Genomic DNA, 6,005 nt, shown 5'->3' with positions numbered 1-6,005 from the left:
ACATTACCAAACAATCCCTTTTCTGTATTGTAAACAGTAATTCTAACATCCTCCTGGATCCACCACCACCACTGAAGAGTTGCTTTATGCTGTGGCATTTGAGACATACTATATTAAAGTAGAAAAATAGAGCATATATCATTTAATTTCTCTGCAGGTCTAGAGATGGGAAAGGATATATATGACTGTTGAGGTTGTTTTTTTCAGGATGTCTGTATTGGCTCTTTGCTTTTTGCCTTCTCCCCAAAAACGTAATTTCCCCCCACTGTTGTTATGTATAGAATGCCCCAAACAAGAGGCATTCTGAACTTAGTATGGTTGTGAGCACAGGAACAAATAATGTTTGATTTATAAGACAGCATACAGTATCTATTTGAGAAATGTGTTTATTAAGCCTGTACAATAAATGTTCTGTGGATTCTGGCCTCGGTTCTGAGACTCAGAAGATTCTTGCAACTGGGTATCTACAGTGAATATCCTGTTGCTACTCTAAGTGCAAAGCAGCTGAAAGAAGCAGGTCCCACATGCCTTGATGTGTTACTTGATTAAAGGGACTTGGGGCTCACCTACACATTCTGCTTGCCTGGCTGTAAAGATGCTCCACAAGCTCTTTGTTGGGGACGTGAATGCAGAGATCTGTGAAGGCGACCTTTACCCTGGTTGTGCTGCTTCAGAAGTGGTGTTTTTTCACTTCCACTGCAACAAGCCACACCAGGCAGTCAAGCTGTGGCAAAATATTCTGAGGTACACTTAGGAGAGGAGTCTGCCCTGTTCCTACTGACCACTGGAGGTCTTACTCCAGGCATGTCCTCCCATTCTCCATCTCTGGAGCCATTTCAGTTGCCAGGACTCCAGGGGGAGAGTCTTCCAAGTGTCAAAAATCTGTCTCTCCCACTTCTCTTGCCAAGCAGTGGCAGGGAGAGGAGGAGGGGAAGTGGGCCTGTTTGATCTCCAGGCACTAGAAAGGGGTGCCACCTGCTGAGGGGCTTCCTGTAGCAGCTCAGCTGCCTCCCCCCGCAATAGCTTAGGTGCTGTAGCACTTGAGCAGAAGGGGGTGTGTTTAAAATATGGTTAAAACAGTCTTCCTGTAGAGCACACTGGGTTGTGTTTCATGCCCTAAGGCTTCCTATACAGCACTGTTCAGCACCATTCTACCAAAGCTGGGGAGCATTTTAAGGCAGAGGAGCATTAAAGCCAAGAGATGTGGCTTTGCACCTTGCGCTCCAGGGAGTACAGCTTGCAAAGTTGCTTCCCTGAGTGCTCTGTAGCCCACACTGCTTTGGGAAAGGGTGAGAATCCTTTTCCCTGCTTTACTTTCACCCATGGTAACTGAAGGGTGGGTCTCCTCTCTTCCCACCCCCCACAAGAAGGAGGGGGAGAACTGGAGAGGGGAGAAACAACGGATAATGGTTCCTTCAATGGCAGTTCTCTGATCTCACCTGTGTGATTGGACTTTGGTGCCAAAAGCCGCTCCCAAAGAGATGTTCCTCACCCCATCACTTTCCTCCCCCAGGTTCTCGGTGAAGACAGAGCCCCTATTCTGCTCCTGGCCAAGCCAGTCCAAAGTGCAATCAGTGCCGCAGTTCTTTAAACTGTCTTGGCATACTTAGAATATATACCAGCTGTCACCCTTTAGTGCTGCCATGCAGAAGCCCATTTTGTGCAGCATGCATAGAAGTGTCAGGAACTTTACATTTCTCATCTTGCTTTCCTGTCTGGTTTGCCATAATTGGAACTAAAGTGGGGGAGAAGAGACTGATTCTCTCCCCAGGTGTCAATGGAGAGATTCAGGTAATCCAGATAATTCCAGCAGCAGTTTTTCATTTTTGTAGCAATTGAAAGAAACTCTTGGTTTCATTAGGGAGGTTTGTAAATGAAGGCACTACCTCTCCCACACCCTAGAAAACTGATTCGTTTCAGCAGTGCTTTTCCTTTGATTAGACCCATTCTGCTGCCGCAGTCTGGTACTGTAGAGTTTAGATTACTACTTAATTTCTCCTGAGTTCAGAAAAAATGTAACTTTTGTATAGTCATTCTGTGGATGATCTCTGTTTTTTTCAAAATCTGTGCCATTTTTTTTACAACAGGGCAGAAAAGGCATCCCTAGAAGGCATATCTTACTCCCCATCAGTATTGTGATTTGTTGGACCCAAAGCTACAACCTTGCTCTATACTTTGCCACACAATCCCCATGTGATGAAATTGAGATTATGTTTCTGCATTTTCAGGCATCCCGCAGCCTCTCCTCATAAGCCAGAGATCATGATGGCAGAGAAGCTGCTTTGGCTCACATTTTGATATACTTTCTGAATATATATGCAAACTCGAATCTGCCGCTAACGTTTACAGTTTTCCTAATGTTGCATTGCAGCTTGCAATTAAATGTATGAAATGAAGAATGCATGCAATATCAGCTATATTCATGAACTTTGATTATTAAAATACCCATATTAAGAACAATGCTTATTAAATCATATTAGGAATGAGGAGAGCCAGTTTGGTCTAGTGGTTAAGGTTCTGGGCTAGAAACCAGGAGACTGTGAGTTCTAGTCCCGCCTTAGGCATGAAAGCCGGCTGGGTGACCTTGGGCCAGTCACTTTCAGCCCAACTTGGTGCAGTGTAGACTAGCCGCCTCGTGCATCCTGGGCAATGTGACTTGTCACGGCTAAATAGTCTACACATCTGGCTGCTGGACCTCACAAGGATTTCCCAGCGAGACAAAAGCAGCATGAACATGGAACTGCTATGCCATATGATTAAAAAAAAAAGGAGAAATGAGTGTTAAAAGGTGCATGGATTTTCATGGGAACTTTAAAAATGTAATCCAACTGGGCATGTCCCATTGAGGGGCCTGAAGCAGAGTCCTGTGGGTTTGGCTGGGATGAATTTGAGTGTATGACTCCCAAGGACCTGGAGAGGGTCCTCTGGGCTGTGAATCCATTAGAGCCATGTCCTTTCTGGCTTGTAAAGGCCACTTTGGAGATATACTGTTGAGAGCAAATGATGGTATCAGTTTCCTTGAGGGAGGGGTGGTTCTGCCACCTTGAAGGAGGTACTGATGGACCCCCTTCTCAAGAAGCCAACAGTGGACAATTTTAGTCCAGTCCCAACTTTCCCATTTTAGGGACTGTTTCTTCGTTTAAGAGATTTATATGGCTTCTCATCTTAAGCAATTCTAGGTGGCTCACAACAACAAATGTTGAGAAGGTGGCTGGCTGCAGCTCCAGAGGACCTTGGAGAAAACAGATTTTGTGAATCAATTTCAGTCAGGTTTCAGGCCAGGGCATAATACTAAGATAGTATTGATCATGCTTGTCAATGACCTGTGGTGGTGCCAGGATGGGAGATGTGTTACTGTCCCGGTCCTCCTTGATTTCTCAGTGGCTTTTGTTACTATCAGTCATGGTATCCTTCCAGACCACCTAAGGGGAATGGAAACTTGGGGGGGGGGGCGCACCATGTTGCAGTGGTTCTCCTCTTTTCTCTATGGGTCGTTCCAGTTGGTGCTGGTAAGAGGAGAGAGATCAAGCATTGGGCCCCTCACTTCTGCAGTGCCTCAGAACACACTGTCTCATGCCTTCTGTTTAACATCTAGATCTACTAAGCTGGGTGAAGTGATCCATCCATTTTGTTTCCTTGGAGGAGAGGATGAGGAGATGTTCTATTTTCATGCAAAACTGAAGAGGGAGCATGAAGTCCTCTGCTACTGACCAATAGCTGAGAGCTCTTTTGATATCTCCATTCCCCTGTTACTTAGGAAGGGCATGTTCAGCTTGGCTATCGGTTCTCATTACGCATTAAAAATCATAACACTCAAGTGGTACCTAATACGCTGGCAACAGCCCACACAAACCATATTTCATTTCAAATCTGAAATCAGAAAACCTGAGTGGCAGAATTGCTAGTCTCTTGGAAGTGTCCCTGGACAGTGGTGACAGAGTCCCCACAAGTTTACAAATCAAACCCATAGAGATGGGCAGTTCTTGAAGGAAAATGAAGAGAGCCTGGAGTGGAGTGTTTAGCAGAAGTTCATTTACATTTGCCAAACAATTCTCAGAGTCCCCAAGCCACTGGTAGATACTTAACTGAAATTCACATTTCCATGGATCTTAAAAATCCTATTAATGTGATTCTGCTCAGCAGGCATTCATGGCAGCCTGGGGATCAGTTAGGATTTACAAATGGCAGGTGTATCAACTTTATATCAATAATCGCATCACAACAGGGTAGCTTTTAGCTAGATATGAAGCTATGGAAAGAAAATTGTGACTGGCCAAAAAAGCAGCTGAACTTGAGTGATGGCTGCAGGGAAGATACAAGAGGCAAAATTTACTTTCATTAGTTCATTGGATAGTATCAATATGTAGTTTAACTACTGTAAGGCACTGAATGTAGTTATGCCAAGTTGGGTTTGTTTATTTTCTAATTTAGCCTTATAGGTCACTTCAATAAAAATGATTTTAAGTGGTGTATACTCCAAAACAGCAAACAAGAAAGACTAGAGTAATAATTGCATAATACACAGCAAATAATAACCACATTCACTGAAGAATATCTTTCCCAAGAGCCCATTATTTTATCAAAGTTCAAAAGCTGAAAGAACAACCTGATGGCTTTTAAAGCTTTTTAAAGGCAACAACCAGCATCTTGAATTGAATCTGGAAGGCAACTTTAACTGAATGAACTGCAAAATGCCTATAACTAATCAAGTTGCTGCATTCTGGACTAGCAGTAGCTTCTGGGCAGTCTTCAAGGGCAGCCCTATGTGGAGTAAATTGTAATACTGTAGTCCAGTCAAGAAGTGACCTAATCATGAAAGACTGAGCAGGGCCTCTTGATCCAGGAATGATCACAATTGATGCACAAAATGTTCAAAGGCTCTTCTAACCACAGCTGCAACCTGCTCCTCAAGCAGGAACAGTGAGTCCAGGAAGATCCCAGTTACAAACCAGTTCAGCCTGGGGGTGCATGCCCATCCAGAATGAATATTACTAGTTCAATTGGTTTACAAACCCATAGATTTTCTGCCTTGCTGGGAATAAACCTGAGTATGTTCTTCCTCAACCAGACTCTCATGGCCTCCAGACATTGGGATAGCACATGCTGGCAGATGACTTCTCCCAATGCTTCATATAAATATTACATAGGAGGGGTGAGAGAGTTGAGTCCTCAAGGACCCCACAGTGCAAGATCTTGGGGTACAACTTCTCCCCCCTCCTTGACTGAAAAACTGTCCCTGAAGGAAGGAGAACCACTTCAAAACAGTAACTTACCCCCAACCAGCAGAAGTGGTCCAAAAGAATATTATGATCAATTATATTGAAGGCAGCTTAGAAGTTAAGTGGGACCAGGAGGGTTGCATCTGAGTCCCACCAAAGGTCATCCACAAGAGCAATCAGTGTGATCTTGGTGCCATACCCCAGATTGAGTCCAGACTGAAATGGTCCCAGATAATCTATTTCTACCCAAATCCTCTATAACTGCAGATTTAGGCATTTACAGTTGCTATTTTGATCTTGTGAGACAAAAAAAGTTCCTGATTAGTGTGCCCTAGTCTTCCATGACATGGTCAAAAAGCCCCAGAGGGAGGAAAGAACAATGCAAATAAATTCATGTTTTTATGCTATGAGGAAAAAGAAAATTAAGCAATATTTTTAAATCTTTCCTCTTTGCTGAAAATAATAAGCACAATAATCAGATTGTCCTAGATAAGTTTAATACTCATGAAATGTGGAGTATCAAATGTGGTTTTAAGAGAAACCACTTTTATCAACAAATTAAAATTGTGGAGCAATTGAGTCATTTGTTATTCAAACAGGTGACTGCCTCACATGTTTGCAGATAGAAAGGAGAAAGAGACTGGTGCAATAAACAACCCTTCACAAAGCCCTAAAAGTGACAAAGTTATACAAATTTATCAAAACCCAAATAAGAGAGCAAAAGAGAACTTAGAAGTGATTTGAAAAAGGTAACTCCTTCTCTGCAAAACATGTTATTTTTTAAAA

This window comes from Candoia aspera, chromosome 2 (genome assembly GCF_035149785.1).
Source record: "Candoia aspera isolate rCanAsp1 chromosome 2, rCanAsp1.hap2, whole genome shotgun sequence".
NCBI lineage: Eukaryota > Metazoa > Chordata > Lepidosauria > Squamata > Boidae > Candoia > Candoia aspera.
The sequence above is the reverse complement of the archived record's forward strand: the minus strand, read 5'-3'. Positions refer to the sequence as shown.